Genomic DNA, 21,089 nt, shown 5'->3' on the forward strand with positions numbered 1-21,089 from the left:
AGTTTAGTTGTTGTTGATGATGTTCCTTCTATAGGTTTATTAGTTCTTAATACCTTCTTGCTATTTTCAGTTAAATTTGAAAACCATAATTTCACTGTTCCTATTAGTGTTCTTTCTATATATTCAGGTGCATCTGTTATGTTTATATTATTATCTAATAATTGTTTTGTCGTATATCCTATCCATAATTGTATTGTTTTTTCTGTATCTATTACACAGTCTAAGTCTAAAAAGTTATAATTTTTATTAACTATTTGTTTTGGTGTCCATTTGTCATATTCATTCTTTAGATTATATTTTTTAAACTTATTCTTATAATATGTAGGTTTTCTTATTTCTGATATTCTAGGTATTATATTTTCTTCTTCTTTTTTATCAAGAGTATTTATTTTTGTGTTGATATTTTCTAAGTTTTCTTCATTAATTACTTCTTGTTTTTCTTTGATTTCTAAATTTTTTGTATTTGTTAATATTTCTGTATATGTTTCACTATCTTCTGAATCATAATTATCTGTCTCTTCAACATCTATATTATTTATTTCTAATTCCTTATTTTTTATATCTTTATCGTTTATTTCTAATTTTTCTTTAAATTAATTTATCTTATTTAGTAATTTTTGCTCTTTATTTTTTTCTTCCTTTTCTTTTTGTCTTTGTTCATACAAATCTTTTAACATTTGTAGTTCTTTTTCTAATTCAGCAATTCTACTATTTTTAGTTTCTTCTATTTTTCGTATTTCTTCTGTAGTTTGTTGTTTTATTTTTTCTATTTCCTTTTTACTATCTATTTCTTCATTTTCTCTTTCTATTCTTACCATAGCTGTCAATTTATCTTCTAATTTTAATTCTTCTTTTTCTAACATTAAATATAAATGTTCACCTATTTTCTTATATCTTCTTCCTAAATTAAAAAATACTATTTTTATTTTTAATCCTTCGTGATTTTCATATATTTTTTCATCTCTTATAAATTCTTCTTTGTTCATTTTATTGTGAATAGTTCATGTTGATATATATATTCTAAACTATCTATTTGTGATTCTAATTTTGATATTTCATCTTTTTGTGTATTTATTGAGTTTTTACTAACTCCGGCAAATATATTATAATGTAGTCTTTCTATTCTTATTTTTAATTCTTTACGTTTTTCAGAAATAATTTGTTTTAGTTCTTTGTATTTTTGTACTTTATTCATTTAAACCATATTTATAATATCTTGATGGATATCTAAATCTAATTTTATCATAATTAGGTGGTATGTGTCTCATTCTTCTAGATTTTAATTGGATTATTAATTTTGCTTCAATACTAGATATTAAGGTAATTAGGTAGGCTAATCTTTGTGGGTTTTCTTTTGTTTTATTTAGATCTATATATTCTGAATAATTACTAATTAAAGATTCTTTAACTTTTCTAAAAGTTTCTCTATTTTTAAATGGTCTTCTCATAACTAATTCAATCCAATCTAGATTCAAACATATATGCTACTGCTGTATTTTTTAAATAACTTTTTTCGTAGAAGCGACACCTTCTTTATTTGAAGTGGAGAGAGGCTTCTTGGTGGCGACTTTTTCGATAGTCACCGCGACCTTCTTAGATGTAAGATCGTCACACTTGGTCTTGGTGACATCTTCAACCCTTTTCTCATCCACAACATGCTTCTTTAAGTAGACTTTTGCATCGGCAAAATGTGACTCAGCTTCAGTGAATGGCTTGTCATCGGCAACTATCTTTCTTTCCACTCCGCCTTCAAGGTACTTCAAGCATTGATAGTAAGAGGATGAGATACTTTTGTTCCCATGCACCCAAGGCCTACCAAGCAATATATTATATGAAGTTTTGGCATCAATCACATGCATCAATGGGTTTGATTGAAAATCATCCATACGAATTCCCAACTTAATACATTTCATGGCCCTCTAGCCCCCTTGGTTGAAGCCTTGGATCATTATACGACTTTCTTCCAGTTCGCTAGTAGCAATGCCAAGCTCCTTCATCGTACTGATAGGCAGGATATTGACTCCAAATCCCTCATCTATCAAAATTCTATTGATCTTCTTTCCTAGAATTTGACCCACCATGTATAAGGGATGGTTATGTAGGGTCTCACCAAGCAGAAGATCGTTATTTGTGAATGTGATTTTTGTATCACACACATGTGTCTCTTCGCCAAGAGTTTCAGCAAGCTTTTCAGAAGGTGAAGGAACCTTCATGGGTAGATTCTCACCCTTTGCCCCCTCTTTGGCGGTATTAAAACAAGACGCCTCAAGGTTGACTTGGGCAGTCTTTACACGAAACCAACTCGGTAAGAATTCCTCTAAAGTCACCGGGCGCCAAGGTTTTTTATGGTGAAGCTCCATCACCCTCGTCTTCTTTGGGAATCCAACCAACTTCTATTTTCTTAGTTTCTTTACCATTCTCCTTCTGGTTAGCTGCTCGCACGTCTCCTTTTGCAGACTCATCATCTTGTGTCTACGTCTGTGTCTGCGTTGCGTCTGGTCACCATAGTCCAACCTTCATCATCGTCCTCATCAACTGAAGACCTGTCAGGCTCTAATATCTTCTTATTATGCTCTTTGACACAAATCTGAATCGGGTCGAGCAAGCCAAAAGTGATAGATATTTGATGAGAAGTGGTTGTCTCATCATCGAAGAAGATTTTCTTTTCTTTTGCCAGTTGCATGACTTTATCTTTAAAGACAAAGCATTTCTCTAGAAGGTGACTTATGAGCCTAGATATTTGTAATAATTAGGATCATTGATCCTTCCAGCTTCGTTGGGACACTTCATCTCTGGGAGTTCGATGAGCTTATACTGAAGGAGTTCATCAAAAATCTCAGCAACATCAGAATCAAGGAAGGGATATTCTTTTTCTTGCATCTCCTTTAAAGTTTTCTGATTCGAACGTGCTCCAGAAGTCATCTTCAAACTTTGCTTCTTGTTTACCTTTGTGGGTGACCTTCACAGGAGATAAATCAACATTCATGGACTCCTTGTTTTCATTTTTGGGAAGAAACTTGCCACATCTTTTGGGTTCCTGCTTTTCCTTTCTCCTTCGAAGGTCATGAATAGGTACTCCTTCCTTTCCAGCAGAAGACATGCTCAACTCCATGTCGTGAGCACGAGTAGCTAACTCTTCAAAGAATTTTGGTTTAATTCCTTGCAAGATGTAGAGAAGCCCCCAGTGCATTCCTGGGACGTATATCTCTAATGCAGAAGCTTCACTGAGCCTATCTTTGCAGTTTAGACTCTCATTTCTCCGTCGATTGATGAAGTCAATGAATGACTCATTCTTTCTTTGCCGAGTATTTCTGAGCATCATGCTCACTGTACGCCTTGTGCTATAAAACCGATTTAGGAACTCGTGTTCCAATTGCTCCCAACTATCGATGGAGTTAGGCTCGAGGTCTGTATACCAATCAAAGGCGTTTCCCTTTAGGGAACGAACAAACTGTTTGACAAGATAGTCACTGTAAGTTCCAACATTATTACATGTCTCGACAAAGTGTGTGACATGTTGTTTTGGGTTACCTTTGCCCTCAAATTGTTGAAATTTGGGGGGTTGATACCCAGCAGACATTTTGAGGCTATCTATTCTTGCAGTGTAAGGCTTGGCATATGCAAGGGAAGACTTGGTGACAACATCATACTTGTCTTTGAGGGTCCCTTCAATAAATTCCCTCAATTGCCCAATTGGGATTATTCCCTCAGCAGAAACCTGCACCTCTTTAGTCGATGGTGTTTGTTTCACAGGATTTTCTATCTCATGAACCTCTGGAGCTTTTCCCCATGCATGGCTGATTCTCTGTCTATCAAGCCTTCCACCCTATCCACTATCTTATCAATCCTAGCCTCTTGATTCTGAACATAGTTGGTCAGGCCTTCGATTGCCTTTGTCAGATTCGCAAGCTGCTCCTCCATAGAAGAGGCATCAGTTACCATTGCTTGCATGATCACCGGAGACGTCGGAGAGTAACACAGATTATCACATAAGTTGATCTTTAAAGGGCTTAGCTTATGTGGTGTAAGAGAAGATGCCGCATTTGTTGAACAACCATCGCTCTTGACTCCAGAGTATTTGGAACCGGAACACTCAAGTAGAGTTAGTGTCATTTTCAGCGATTCGGCCATACTGCTTCCTCCTTCTGAAGCACTTGCATTGGACTTCGTTCCTTTTGAGGTTGAAGATCCAAAAACTGGAGCTGGAGTAGATGATACTGGAGCTGGAGTAGATGATACTGGATATGTTTGTTGTCCTAGCAAGCCTGCCTTGCTTCTTATGACAGCTCTCATGGCTCCAAAAGTAACACCAAGGATGCTTTCTACTTCAGTAGAGAACTTTGAATCTGCAGCCTTGGAAGCAATTGATTGAAAATTGACCTTCTTGGAAGTCATTTCATTGTTCTTAAACTTTGAAGTATGAAAAATTGAGATGAGAGATAGAGATCGTCCCACTGGGCATGCCAATTTGTTTGCAACATAATTTAAATTCATGAAAAGTAAATTTTAACCACAAACAAAAATATGAAGAAACAACAGTTTTATTGATAAACGATGAGGGTACAAATCTGTTTCTCCCTTAATTCTTCTCTCTTGATTTTCTCCGTAATTCGAGGGTCGTTAGTGGCTTATTCTCAAACATAGAATTTGATATGAATTTCTTCGTAATTCGAGGGCTGTTAGTGGCGTATTTCTCGAACGTAGGAGTATTTGGATTTGCTCTCTATGAAAAGAGGTTTTGTGGATCTTCTTGATGTATTTGATTATCAAGAAAAAAGGATTTTGATCTATAAATATCCCATGAATTTATTGGGACTTTGAGGATCGTTGATCTCTTTATGAATATCCCGTGAATTTATGGGATACTGGAGATGCCTTTGTGAATATCCGTGAATTTGTGAGATACTGGAGATGCCTCTTTAAAGGATATTTGCCCCCTTTATATAGGCATAATTTAGGGTTTAGATTGAGTAGTCATCAAGCTAGATTTAGGGTAAAGTAGCCGCCAAGAACTCTAACCAAATTTGAACTCTTTTTGTAGAGTCCACAAAATTTCAATGTCTACAAATGCCCCCTGCTTCAAGGCTTGTCGAAGTGTAGACTTGATGAAACTCAAAGACGAGTCTTGAAGTACCGTTTCCATCTTTACGATCTTGCGGCTACAGATTTACATATTTGATTTATGAAAAAAGAGATGAAGGGCAGATTTGGTCCCACTGGGCGTGCCAATTTGTTTCCAACAAAATTTTTATGCATGAAAAATAAACTTCAACCACAAATAAAAATATAAAGAAACAACAGTTTTATTGATAAACGATGGGGGTACAAATCTGTTCCTCCCTTGATTCTTCTCTCTTGATTTTCTCCGTAATTCGAGGGTCGTTATTGCCTTATTCTCGAACATAGAATTTGATATGAATTTCACCGTAATTCAAGGACCATTAGTGGCGTATTTCTATTTGGATTTGATCTCCGTGAAAGGATATTCTTGATGTATTCAATTGTCTCTTGATGTATTTGATTATCAAGAAGAAAGGGTTTTGATCTATAAATATCCCATGAATTTATTGGGACTTTGAAGATAGTTTATCTCTTTGTGAATATCTCGTGAATTTGTGGGATATTGAAGATGCCTTTGTGATTATCCCGTGAATTTGTGGGATACTGGAGCTGGAGCGGACGACACTGGATATGTTTGTTGTCCTAGCAAGCCTATCTTGTTTCTTGTGACAGCTCCCAAGGTTCCGAAAGTACCACCAAGGATGCTTTCTACTTCAGCAGAGAACTTTGAATCTGCAATCTTGGAAGCAGTTGATTGAGAATTGACCTTCTTGGAAGTCATTTCATTGTTCTTAAACTTTGAAGTATGAAAAGTTGAGATGAGAGGTAGAGATCGTCCCACTGGGTGTGCCAGAATTTATTAGACAATAAAATTTCAAGGCCGAAAAATAAATAATCGAGATAAAAAAAAATATTGTAACAATCGATTTTATTGATTTCAATGCGAGTGTTACAATCTCTATGAATTCTCTGATTCGTCTTTTCAAATATAAATTCAAGGGCTTAAAGTTTGATCTTAAATTTGAACTTGATTTGTGGACTTGAGGGACTTGATCTTGACTTGTGCTTGAATTCAAGGGCTTTTGAGCTTGTTCTTGAATATTGCGGTCTTGATCTTGAATCTTGATGAACTTGATTTGAATGCTTGATCTTTTTAGAGAAATTGCGACATTTGATCCACGAACTTTCTCTTGCTACTTGTTAGAGATGAGGGGGGTCCTCTTTCTGAATTATGAGCCCCTATTTATAGTTGTAGGAAAGGAAGAGCCATGATGAATATGGACTTCCTTTGACCAATCAGATTTAAGTGATGTGGCGCCTTTTATGGGCTTTTATTTCATGGGTCTGCTGCATCAGTTTGACATGTGGCACAGTCTTATTGGCTCCTTCACTTGACTTGGCATGCCACGTCATTTGACACGTTGCGCTTATTTGAGCCTCTAGAATATGACAATATCTTGGGCTTAGTAAAGTAGGCTCATTATTTATAGCCCAAATTAATGGACTAACCCAATAAATATTGAGCCTTATTTAAATCCATACTTATTTGGACTTAAATAATTAATTTAATTATATTAATCCGCAATATTTATTTGGGACTAATATATTTTGAATTTAATATAATCCAAATTTTATACGGATTTAAATTTAATAAAATTACATCGCCCACAATAACATCACAACATTATCTACATCTACGTCTACTCTATGTGAAAAATGGAGTTCATAAGTCACGTGGTCATTCAATTATGAGTTTTTATTTGTTACCATTGTAAATGTGACATTGAGTGGGGTCTGTTGCATATCTGACCCATATTGTTATCCATCCTTAGCCTATGTAGCCTTAAGTATTACTTTCAGGATTTTTAATATTTGTCTTTCATTCCCTAAATGGCATGATGCCACGTGTCCTAAGTATTACAGTTTGTTATACAGCTAGCAATTACCCCTTATATTCCGTTCATGGTGTAATCACTTGGTTATTTAAAATTGAAATCATTTCTTCTTCTTATCTTCTGTTTTTCTTAAAAGTTTTAGTGCTACATTTGGTATCCCAAAGCCAGGTTCTTGGTGACCATAGTGGCGCCACCTCCTTCATTAGACTCGGGTGAGGGTGAAGGTGATGGTTCTGCAAATCTGAGTTTACAATTGCAAACTTTCATGGAAATATCAACGAAACGCATGGAACAGATGGAAGAAATGCATTGAAAAAATGTAGAAAACAGCCAACGAATGGAAGCTCTAGTGATGGACTTACGCAGGAAAGATGATTCTAATGTGGAAAGTCGTTCACATTTGGGGGTTTTGCAAGGTGGCTTACACTGTGAAACTACTCAGTCATAAGTAAATGGAGTTACTCGTCCATCTCCATCAACTCCGATAGATCCAGTTTACTCAACTCCCACTGTTGTCACACCGGGGATGTCAAACATATGTTGTAGTATGGCGTTAGCCACCCTAAACCCCATCAATTTGCACCATGGAACCTTTCCTACTCAAAGCAAAGTTCCGTTTTTCTCCCCAATGAGCTTCACTCATTCCTTCACCACTGCTATGAGATCTACTATACCTGTTTCTCTTTGTGTTTCTCGACCCTTTACGAGCACACAAATACCTAGTGGGTCGTCATCTATGTTTGGTTCCAATAATCGATTAACCCCTTGACGTTTGGCCAATATGTTCCTCTGCCTATCACCAAAAATCATACACCCGTCATAACTCAAATGCCTAACTACCAATTTTCAGCTCCATTCTTCATCTACACACCCAATTTCAGTATACCACCAGCCCAGATGACCACTACAACCCAAATTTCTCATTACCATGCCCATATATACCTCCATATACTGCTCAAGCCCAATTTACAACACCCCCCGCGCCACTTCTCTCCTATAATACACTTCCCACAATATTTTCTAATTAGGATACCACTTTTCCTAACTTAAGATTCCTAAAAGACGAATTGGAGTTTCTTGAATTTGATGACAAAAATGTTAGTGGTTGGGTAAGGCGATGTGAATATTATTTTGATTATTATCAAGTGCCGGATTCTGAGAAAATGATGTATGTGGATGTTAGTGTTAAAGATAAATTTGATAGTTGGTTTGATTCTTATGTAATTGACCACGAGGGTCAAATTTCTTTGAGCCAGTTTTGTAGTGACGTTTGTGAATGTTACGATGAAATGGGACCATTGGATTTAGTAACCATTTTTAATCGACTGCAAGAAACGACCGACGTTAATAGCTATCAAAAGAAATTTGAAGACCTTCATTGTAGGCTCCTAGTGGTGAGACCTCATGCTTTCCCAGTGATATTGGCAATGGGATATGTTGGAGGTGCAAATAATTACCCCCAGTACATCCTCTAATGCTTTCCCAGTGATATTGGCAAAAAGTAAGGACTCAACATGGCAATTCTGTGTCAATTATAGGAAACTAAATGATCTCATAGTCAAAAATAAATAACCCATTCCTGTGGTAGAAGGCCTCTTAGATGAGTTTCACGGTGCAAAATTCTTCTCTAAATTGGATTTAAGGCCGGGGTATCATCAAATTAAGATGAGATCAGATGATGAATTCAAAATAGCATTTTGGACTCACCACGTGCTTTGGAAATTCAAGGTAATGCCATTTGGAGTCACGAATTCCCCTGCTACCTTTCGAGCTTTAATGCAAGGAAGTCTTTGGGTCATTTATCAGGAAGTTTGTCCTTGTTTTTTTTATGACATTCTTATTTATAGTTTCAGTTTACATGATCATGTACAACATTTAGAATAAGTTTTTAAGGTCCTAAAGGCAAATCAACTATATGCTCAGTTGTCCAAGTGCAGCTTTGCTGGAGCACAAGTTGAATATGCAGGGCAGATTATTTCTGGGCATGGTGTGAGTACTGATCCATCTAAAGTGGAAGCAATGGTTAGTTGTCCTTATTCAAGGACAATCAAGGAAATGTGTGGGTTTATGGGGCTCACATGATACTATAGGAGGTTCATTAATAAGTTTGCTATCCTGAGCAAACCATTAACTGAACTCCTTAAAAGAGGTGGGTTTAATTGGAATCCTCGAGCGACGGCTGCATTTGATGACTTAAAAAATACCATGATCAGGCCCTCGGTGTTAGCCCTGCCGAATTTATCTATTCCATTTGTGGTAGAAGTGGATGCTAGTGGCACTGGAGTGGGAGAAATTTTAATGCAGCAAAACAAACCTATTGCTTTCCTCAGTCAAGCTTTGAGTCCTAAACATCTAGGACTCTCAACTTAAGCGAAGGAATTAATAGCTTTGTTATTGGTCGTAAAAAAATGGAGACACTATTTGCAGCCTAGCCATTTTATCATTCGCACTGACCACTTTAGTCTCAAGTTCTTGAGAGATCAAAGAATCACAACAGCCATTCAACACAAAGGTATTTCTAAACTTATGGCACTAAGTTATCAGATACAGTATAGGAAGGGGGTAGAGAATGTTGTGGCAGATGCATTGTCAAGAAGGGTTAATGACATAGAGGAATGTAATGGATTGATAGTTGTGCAACCTAAGTGGATTACTTATATCATTGAAAGTTATTAAGAAGATCAAGAAGCCCAACAAATTCTAGCGCAATTGCTTGTTGATGCCAATGCACTTCCTAACACTACTATTCAACATGGACTGCTCAGAATTGATGGAAAGCTATTTATACGATCTCATGGTCACCTGAGAGAGCAACTAACTGAATAAATGCATTCTAAACCATGGAGGGGGCATTAAGGTATACTTAGGACTCAACAAAGGCTGAGAGCCTTATTCTATTGGCCTGGCTTGTTGAATGATGTCTAAGAGAGAGTCAAAAGTTGTAAGATTTGTCAACGGAACAAAGCTGAACATGTTCCTTACCTAGGACTTTTGCAACCACTACTTATTCCATCCATAGCTTGGGAGCATCTTTCTATGGATTTTATTAAAGGGCTGCCGAAATCACATGGAAAAAATACCATACTAGTGGTCATGGACAGGTATACCAAATATGGACATTTGTTCACTTCGTCTTATCCTTATAATGCTTCCCAGATAGCTCAATTATTCTTAGATCACATCTGTACACTTTATGGAGTTCCACTTCAATTCTATCCGATAGAGATCCTATATTCACGAGCTTATTTTTGTAACATCCCGTATTTTTGGTCTAGACTTTGAAGCGTTGTTCTTACGTGTTAACTCTAATCTCATGAATTTCTTTTGAATACACTTGTCATGATCTTTATCCTAGTGTGTGAAGTGATCTTGAGGTGAAAAATGTTCATAAGAATCACTTAGAACAAAGTTGACATAAGAGCCTTTGATTCGCCCAAAGTTTGGTATTCGAATCTACAAGAGTCTACTTTGAACGTGTATAACTATTGATATACGTAGAATTTTGTAGCTCAAAACCCACCAAATTGTAGATAATTGAGTCATCTTTCCAACGATACCAATTTCGCCTTAATCTGATACCCGAGCGAAAAATTATAGCCATTTTAGTGAGAGAGGCAGTCAGGACGCGCGATTAGCCTATGACACGCCCTGTAGTGCACCGCAATGGAGCCCGCGGTGCACGCTCCAGTGCACTGCACCAGAGCCCGCGGTACCCGCTCCATAGCTCGCCCCTCAATTTTTCCATCTTTTGTTCTCATTTATGCAAAGACAAATGGGTCTTTTCCCTTCACCCAACGGGTCCATAACACGGGATTAAGGGTCTTAAAAGGAAAAATTGGCCCCTTTATTCACAAAATCCTCTCAAAAGAAACCATTCTCTCTCATGAACAAATCTTAGCCTCTCCAAGATTCAAGCTCAAGCTTCAAGAAAACCACCAAGAACCTTCACGAATTCTTAAATTAAGGTATGTGTGATGTTCATTCATGGGTTTTTTTCACCCATGGAGTCCAAGAATCTTTTTTCAAGTTTAAAATTATGATCTTTACATGTTATTATGAATTATATCCATGAAGTTCCATGAATTTCAATTTCTATATATTGTTTACAAATTGTTTTCGTTGGAATTAGCCCTTGACACGTTTGAAGGATGATATTCACATGTTAAATCCTTAACCCATGATTTTTGTGTTGTAATTATGTTATTATTACATGACTTAACTATTCTTATGTTTTAACTCATGACCCATATGTGTTTGATGAAATGCCTAAAAGATTGGGTTGTGAACAATGATTACTTATTATGTTTCTGAAGCTTTAGTATGATCCTGTTGTTATTGCTATCGAGTTCTGGGGTTATGAATACCTGAAATTTAGTTGTTTACTTAAGTCTCAATATTTTCAGACACGTATGAACATTATTAGTTCAGTCAGTTATCATGACAGTCAAACTTAGATCAGTTCGGTAATCTGAGTCAGTTCCTTCTACAGTTAAACTTAGTTCAATCCCGTAATCACTATCAGTTCAGTTGGGAGTAGTATTCAGCACCGAGCGAACCCAGGGATAGGGGTATTCCTGTTAGTATAGGGTTTGACCCTTAGTAGCAATCCCTGAGTTACAAAATTACGTAGCCAACGTAGGTTTGAGATGTCTTCCTGCTAGTTTAGGGTTGACACATATCTCATGAGTCTTCCTGTTAGTTTAGGGTTGACAAGATGTCTTCCTGCTAGTTTAGGATTGATATAGCCATTGTCAGTATCCGTGGCACGGTACTAGCATCCTTCCAACTAGGGTCACAGGTTGGACCCCTATCAACTCAGATTTGGGGCATGTCGGTTAGATGATACCTCCCACAGTTTCAATTTGAGTACTCAGTATAGAATTCAGTTCAGTTTATTTGACCATAACATACAGTTTATCAGTATTCAGTTACCAGATTTCAATATTTCAGTTTACAGACTACTTCAGTATCATGTTATATACTTGATCATGCATTCTCAGATTTTACAACTTTCACGCGTACTATGCATCAGTTATTTCATGTTATTCATTCAGTCAGTTATTATTCATGCACATAAGCCCATGCATATCAGCCTAACCCCATCTAGCATACCAGTACATTTAAAGTACTAACCGCATACTCGTTTCTTGCGCTATGATATCACATATCATATGTTCAGATGCTCAGGTTACCAACCGCACTTAGACATCCCAGCGCATCAGCAGAAGCAGTAATGGTGATTCCTCATATTTCGAGGACCAATTATGTTTATTTCTGTGTTTTCAGTTCAGTAGTCAGTTGGAGTTAGTTAGGGCCTGTCCCATCAACTCTTATTCAGTCAGTTTTAAAGGCTTTTGGACACTTTGTCATTACCTCTATCAGTTTTCAGACGGTTGTTTTTCGATAGTTGTTTTCAGACTTATGATTCAGAAATGTTTTAGTATTTAAAACCTTATGGCATATTCAGTTATTCCACATATGTTATTTTGTTATTATTATTCAATACTCACAGCAGGTACCAGCTCATCTGTTAGCTTGTGGTCACTTGTGACCATAAGCACCGTGTGGCGTCCAGGGTGTGCTCCCGAAGCATTACAATTTTGGAAAAAAATCTTCAAAGGTATGTAAGTGGATCAACGATTAACATCAGCATACCACCTGCAATCTGACAGGGAGGTCGAACCAAGATATCGAATCTTACCAGCTTTGTATGACAGGACATAATCCCAAAATATGGAGCAATTGGATTTCAATGGTGGAATATTATTACAACACCAATTTCCAATTAGCCATAGGTAGGGGTGGGCATTCGGTATTCGGTTCGGTATTTTCATAATTCGGGTTCGGTAATTCGATAATCGGTAATTGAAAGTAGATACCAAATACCACACCATTAAACTTCGGTTCAATAATTCGGTAATCGGTAAAATTAAACTTTGGTTCGGTACGAAATTCGGTATTACCATATTAAAGTTGGACATGCTTGTAGTGATCCTATTTGGTGATAATAGTGGTGATTTTCAACCAACGTTTTCAGAAAAATTCAATTTTGTTTGGTAGTTTGACACCTCTAAATACATAGTTTTACACCAGAAAAAATCAATTCTATTGGGTCTTGTTACACGTTGATACGTGTGACTCAATTAATGAAACATCTTAAAACCTATGTTATTGTAGTTTGATCCATCTCCAAGAAGAGGAGAACTGGATGTAACATGAATAACATTTACATCAAACAGGATGCAACACGAACTGGATCTAAATGTGATGTAAAGTCATAATATTACTTTTTATAAATGTTATGGAGAGTAATATATGTTATGTTGTCTGCCAAATGCTGAGTTTTGCTTCTATCCGCTGTTGACATATGAACAGAAGAATTAAGTAAGCTTAACTAAGTACCCTTGGTTAAATCCATATTCCGACCTACGTTAGGAACACTAGAGTTGGGAAAGTACAGCCAACAATGGTGTTATGTATCATATCATGAAGACTTCTTTTTTGTTGTTCCCTTTCATATCATAAAGACTTCTTTTTTGTTGTTCCCTTTCACGCCCCGATTTTCAGTCTTAGCATGATATTTTCTTCAAAAGTTGTCATATGTTGGTTGCAAGAAAGTCTGTTATGTAAAGTTAAGAGTCTACTTTATGACTATGTTTAACAGTTCAAAGTTTGCTTAAGCAATATTCACACAAGTATGTGACCTTTGGAGTGTGCACTAGGTATGTAGCCTATGGGTCACTTAACTATAATTAGAATTTCGAAAAATACTAAATACCAAACGGTAGTAATATTTTTTACCAATCCCGAACCCAAATACTGTAATTTTAAAATTTTACTCCCAAATACCAAATTACCGAATACCAATTACCAAATTTTTCAATTCGGTTCGGTAATTCGATTTTTGGTATTTTATGCCCACCCCTAGCCATAGGGATGACACCCTTCAAAGCCCTATATGGTTATGATCCTCCATTACCCTCATTCGAGCTAGTGGTGCAATCCAAATTAGAATCTGTAGATCAGCTGCTAAAACAAATACAAATCACCAACAAGATTCTCAAAGATAATCTACTCAAGGCACAAAACAAGATAAAGCAATATGCAGATTCTAAGAAGAGTAAAAGGACATTTGAAATTGGAGATACTGTTTACCTAAAATTACAACCATATCGGCAGATATCAGTGGCAATGAGAAAGAATATAAAGTTGTCTGCCAAGTTCTTCAGACCATACGAGGTGATTTGAAAACTGGGTCCTGTCGCATATGACTTAAATTGCCAATAACATAAAAAATTCACCATGTCTTCCACGTCTCTCAATTGAAGAAGAAGATCGGAGACAAAGTGGTACCATCAAAAGATCCTCCATTTTGCTTCGATGATGGCCAGATTTTAGCAGAACCAGTCACAATTTTGAAGAGAAGGATGGTCAAACGAGGAAACAAAGCAATTACACAAGTACTATTACAGTGGGCAAATTTATCAACGGAAGAAGCTACCTGGGAGGATTACTCTTTCCTAAAATCTCAGTTATCTAATTTTGATCAGTGAATGGAGAAACGGGTTGTGTTTGGAAGAGGAATGAGATGTCACGATTGTAAATGTTCCTTTTCGAAATAAATGAATTATTAGGGTTATTTATTGATATTTCAAAATAAATAAATTATTGAATTTTTTTTTAAATTTACTCTTATAATTTAACAATCAATTAACTTTCGAAAAAATATTACAAAGTCAGTTTTTTATTTTTTAGGGGTAAAAATGAAAAGTTATTTTAAATTTATATTTTTAATATTTTTTTCTTATTCTGTGTGTCAAAATCTAACAATTCATTTATTATGAAACGAAGGGAGTATTATACATCCTTGGCCTAAGTAGTCTTAAGTATTATATTCAGCATTTTTAATATTTGTCTTTTATTTTCTAAATGGCATGATGCCACGTGTCCTAAGTAGTATTCCTTCCGTCTTAAATTATGTATCGCCGTTGATATTTAAAAAATAAGCATTAACTTTACTAAAATTATAAAATCATCCTTCTTAAATAAGTATTGGACCACTAGATACTTTTATTAAATTTTACAGTAGTTAAAAAAATGCAAAAAAGAGTACAATAAAAAAAGTTTTAAAAACGTACACCACCTAAATAACTGTCTCTCTCTTTTGCAAAGAGTAAAGTTGTCCAATTTGTGTCTCGTTTTAATTTGAAATTTTACTTTCATTTTCTGTATCAATAATTAAGAAAAAATTGTTATTGTAAAATTCAATTTTCTAAAAAGTAGGACCAATTTGCCGTCGTACGGATTTGGCACGAAAATTTACGTTTCTAATTTGATTTTGGTTTCAATTTTTGGGCGGCAAACCTTCTTTTCATTTGAACATTTAGAAAATGGTTATTTTGTGGCACCAAACTTTCTTATGATTTGAGAGATGTCCTGTTGTATCTTCTAGTTACTGTATTTCTTCTTTTGTTTTGGGTAATTTTCAAATTCTTTCTTTATCTTCTCTCTTATTTTTGTCATTACTCTAAAGATGAGGTTCGTCGTACTTATAGACTCAATTGCCAAAAATAAACGATTGAAATTAGAAGAACGTCAAGTAATTGCAAAGTTTTTTTTGAAAGAAAGTAAGGAAGTCTTAAATACGGATCTATAACACAAGCTGCGATGTTGTTCAAGAAATCAATAAGAACTATTCAGCGCATTTGGAAACAATGTCAATCATCAGTTGATAATGTCAAGAATGAACCTTGGGCCTAACTCAACCTCAAAAGCTAGCTCAAGAGGTGATAATTACCCAAGTCCATACAAGCAAACCACTAGTTCATTCCCCAACCAATGTGTGACTTTTACCACTCTAACACCCCCTCACGTCCAGGCCTAACTAGTACTAGCGCGTGGACCGGGAGCCCAAAACGAGAATGGACCTGGCTCTGATTCCATGTCAAGAATGAACCTTGGGCCTAACTCAACCTCAAAAGCTAGCTCAAGAGGTGAGGATTATCCAAGTCCATATAAGCAAATCACTAGTTTATTCCCCAACCAATGTGGGACTTTTACCCACTCTAAATGGCACGCCGTCGTTAGATGTGTCTTTAAGACTTATAGGTAAAGTTGGAAGAAAACAGATTGAAGTCGACATTAATCAACTCAAAGAAATTCCACTTTGTCGTCGAACAAATATTCGATCTCTGGCTTTTGCGATGAACATGGAAAAATCAACCATCTTTCGGCGTGTGAAAGATGGAACTATTCGGGCATATTTTAATTCTATCAAGCCTCAGTTAACTGAAGCAAAAAAAAAAGGTATGACTTCAATACTGCCTCTCAATGATTGATCAGAATACAATCTACATAAATCCCATATTTATGAATATCTTTAATTATGTTTATATCGACGAAAAATGACTTTTTTTGTCCAAAAAAGTTAAAAGGTACTACCTGCTTCCTGGAGAACATGATCCAGATTCATATCGTTCTTGCAAAAGTAAAAATTTTATCCTAAAAGTTATGTTTATGGCTGTTATAGCACGTCCACGATTTGATGAAAATGGAATTTAGTTGTTTTCTGGAAAAATAAGTATTTTTCCATTTGTAGTTAAGGAATCAGCTAAGCGGAATAGCAAAAATCGAACAACAGGAACTATGGAAATAAAGCCCATCTAGTCAGTAACTAAAGATATCACTAGAGCTTGCTTGATAGAGAAAGTTCTTCCTGCTATTAGAGCAAAATGGCTAGCTTCCGATTCAAATAATCCTATCTTTTTACAACAAGATAATGCAAGGCCACATATTGGTAACAATGATTTAGAATTTATTGAAGCTGCCTAACAAGATGGATTTGACATTAGATTGTGTTTTCAACCACCGAACAGTCCAGATTTAAATGTTTTAGACCTTGATTTTTTTAGAGCAATCCAATCTCTTCAATATCAAAAGGCCCCTAAAAATATTGATGAATTAGTGGAAGCAGTGGAAAAATATTTTGATGAAATGAAAGCGGAACAACTCAATCATGTATTTCTTACTTTACAATCTTGTATGATTGAGGTGATGAAAGATAGTGGCGGCAATAACTACAAAGTGCCTCATTTGATCAAAAATGGACTAGAAAGAAAAGGAAATCTTTCTCTCCAACTTCGCTGTGATATTGATATATTCAATCAAGCTTTGGCTCTACTTCAACAATGATATGGGTTGTTATTATGGTAAAGCTATCAATTATGAAGTTGGAATAATGCTTTGTCAAGTACGTTAGAAGTACAATACTACTTTTATGTATAGCCATAGTGATCATCATGTAACTTTTACAATGATCTTTTGTCAGTATGTTAGGAGTACTATTTTTATGTACAGATATGGTGATCATAATGTAATTTTTGTACTCATGAATAACTCTACTTACAATGATAGAAGTCCCACCAGCTTGTACTCATACTTATACATATTTTTCTAGCTTTATTGTTGTTTTATGCTTCAACTTTGTTTCTTACTTTCTTATCACATAATAAAGGGTTGCGTAAATGGACGGAAGAAGAAAAGGGAAGTGGGAGTCATACCGTCACATTTGTATGGTTTTTTTTTTAGATGAGGAAGTCTATTTAGAGAACAATCAATTGAATGTTAAAGAGTTCGTGCAGACCGAATATATTTGGACAACATGGGTATGTCAATTATTCAGGGGAACTAAATGAAATAGTTGATACCAATGTCGTGATTACAAGAGACCTTGGTTTATGCAAAAGGGTGTGGTACAGTTTTACTAAAAAAGGGGGCCCCCTCAACTTTTATGCAAGGAACAGCAGCTACGCTCTATAAAGACAACATATTTGGTATGGTCACATTTTTTCAGGCTGCTATAAGCTAATGGTGTCTATGAAGATCCTTCTCCCGTGATGAATAAGAATGGTAATCACAATCTCGAGAAGAGTCATGTTTTGGTTTCTCTAAGTAACATTTGTCTTTTAAACTATAACTCCTTTCCTTAGATTTTTCCTTATCCCTTTCAAAGTCATCTCGCTCCTTTTTTCTGTCAGATTTTCTTCCACTATCACGTTCATGAGACTTTAGTCTTCCTTATCCCTCTCTCGGTCCCTGTCTTACTCTCTCTCCTTGTTCTTTTCTCTACATCAAATGCTCTCCACCAAGAAGGATCCTCTAAGAGGGACACTTGAAATCTATGGGTTGCGGCATATACAACTCAATAGGCTACAACCTTACTCTTGAATCTTACTCTGCAGCATATACAACTCCACAGGCCACAACCTTACTCTTGAATCTTATACAGTGTTGTGTGTAAACTGTCATTTGCAAAATTCCAAGCTTCTTATCTCAATTCTGCAGGTGCTTCAAATGGTGCAAGGTAGTTTGATATAAACTTATGAGGGTGCTCGACATGGCATAAGAAACTCATCTCTTTTAAAAGATGTCTCTCTGTTCAAATTAGGTCTGCTTTCAAATCAATATATTTCTTTGAAGATGTATCCAGATGTTCTATAGGTAAGTTTTCTCTCCTACATTCCATTTTGTGGATAACAATAAGCACCTGCCTTTCTTTTCTCGAACATTCTTCGAGTTTTGATGCAAGCCAAACACAACTAACAATAACTCTCTTTACATTAAAATGGGTAAATAATTTTTTGCAGTAAAAGCGATGAAATAATACTTGACCAGTGGCTATTACAGCTTGGGGTAATCTGAGAAAAATCCCACTTTCATGGATAAGATCACAGCCATCGATCCTAAGATTTATTTTCGTAACTTCACCAATTCCATCTTTCCTAGAAGGCGAATTTATAAGTTGATCCTCTGATAAGTAGAAAGAAGAAAAATAAATCATTGTTAAAGCGCTAATTTTTTTCACATTTGTATGGGAGATTCCCAGTGCTACCTCTAGGATATAAGCCTTTCTTTTTTGTTAAATGTCGTTTTCCTTCACTCGTTGAAATTTATTTCTTCGCTGGTGAATGGATGTACATTATTTTGATCCTTACTCTTGATAAAAAATTATTGTCCTTTATCTATGACATCTATTTTCTTTTCAGTTAATTGATATCTTTTCATGTGCCATTTTTTTCTATTTCTACTTTACTGCTTATGGACGTTGACTGGTGTACACTATATTTGGAAGTTTGCATCTGAAGTTTTCTTAATATTGAAATCATCACTATAGGATGTTATTCATTGAGACAATGGTAACTTTCGTGTTATCTTTGTTAAATTTGGAGTTCTGTGACTCACTCTCATTGTTGTTGAATGCCTGAATATTTAATCATAAGCTGATAGTCTGATGATCTGTGCTTATGTTGAAAGAACACGATGTTGGGTTCTATGTGTGTGTTTTGAATGGAAAATAGAGGGAATTAAGTGGAAGAGAAAATTAATTTTACACCAAAATAGAAAGTGTGCTCAAAATAGGAAAGCTTAAAAAAATTCTCCCACATTGGTGGGAGAAAGAAGCTTTAAAGTGTTTATATTGTGAAATACATTTCCACATGCTAAGTGAGGCAAGAAATAAGAGATACCTCGCGCTATCGTCGATGCTGGCTCGGATTTGGATTTGGATTTGGCAAATGATCAATCGATGAGATCTATCTTTTTAGACAAAGTTTATTTGACAAAAATTTAATCTGAATACCAAAGGAAAAAAATGCAACAATAATCCTCCATTTATGCATGCATGCATATTTTGAAACAGTGTTTTGAACTGATGCACTGTTTTTGAACCGATGCTTCAAAATGATGCACTATTTCGTGAACTGGTATACCTATTCGGAAAAGTACATGGTCTTTGGATGAACGGACATGAATTTCTAGAAAAAACACACCATTTTAGTGAACCCTGGCACCTTTTCGAAGAGGCATATGATATGCTATATAAACCTGCTTTGATCCACAGGTTTGAGATACGAAATTTTTCAAAATACAAAACTCTTCTTCTTTTAAAAATATTATGTGTGATTATTTAAACCATTGAGTGCGTTCGTGGAATTCAATTATTTGAGGTACCACTATAATTGGATTGAAGGCCATTTTATCCTGGGAGGAAAATTCCATAACCTCGGGTACAGTGAGGGAAATTATTCCTTAAGGATACTTCGTGAATTCGGGGGACTTGGTCTAAAATTTCTGTTTCATCTATTTTCTGATATCTAATACACTTCTTAGATAGATTAGTAATAATCTTGTGTTGAAGGTGTTAAAGAACTTCAAAAATTGTTCTTGTTCATACGTGAACTTGTTATAAAGTTGTTGTTGTATTAATACAAATTCTAGTACCCGTAGAAGGAAGTTAACAATCTTAAAGAATAATTCTAAATCTGTATTACTTGTTTTTGGAGATTAAAGCTTTAAGCTTTCCACTCTGTTTGAAGGCATAAAATCTTCATCGCACGTTTAAAATTCACTCGGTTGACAATTGGAAGTCATAAAAACTTCATTGTTAACTAGAAACAAGAAGAAGAATTTAAAGTTGCTTAACTTTATAAGTAGTATTTTGAAAATACTAAATATTATTGTCTTGTGGTGACAGGAAAAATGACTAACGAAAGTTAAATGCAAGATGCGGCTACGATTATGGGGGCAACTAGTATTGCCTCAACAAGTCGGGCAAATGCTCCGCAACCTATGGCACCTGCGGAGAAGCCCAAAAAATTTGCGGTCATTGACTTTAAGCGATGACAGCAGAAGATGTTCTTCTACCTCACAACACTATGCCTTCAAAAGTTCACTAGTGAGGATGCTCCTGAGGTACCTAAGGAAACCTCGGACAAAGAGCATTTCATGATTGTAGAAGCTTGGAAGTACTCGAACTTCCTTTGCAGGAATTATATATTGAGTGGTCTCTAAGACGACCTCTACAATATTTACAGTGCAACTAAGACATTGAAGGAATTGTTGGGGGCTCTAGAACAAAAATACAAGACAGAGGATGCAGGAATTAAGAAATTCTTTGTTGCAAGGTTCCTGGACTTTAAAATGATAGATAGAAAATCGATTATTTTTCAAGTGCAGGAATTGCAAGTAATCATCCACGATCTCCTAGAAGAAGGTATATCTTTGAAAAATACCTTAGTTAAACAAATTGAAAGTTCTTAATACTCACATAAACTGTTTTATAGGTTTGATTGTGAA

General features: G+C 35.7%; 1 pseudogene; it reads right to left on the reverse strand.

Annotated features, from left to right (window-relative positions):
• Positions 1–18,012: 18,012 nt before the first annotated feature.
• Positions 18,013–18,795, reverse strand: LOC107874380 (annotated as a pseudogene).
• Between the last annotated feature and the right edge of the window lie 2,294 nt (positions 18,796–21,089).

Source organism: Capsicum annuum, chromosome 6, assembly GCF_002878395.1.
Source record: "Capsicum annuum cultivar UCD-10X-F1 chromosome 6, UCD10Xv1.1, whole genome shotgun sequence".
NCBI lineage: Eukaryota > Viridiplantae > Streptophyta > Magnoliopsida > Solanales > Solanaceae > Capsicum > Capsicum annuum.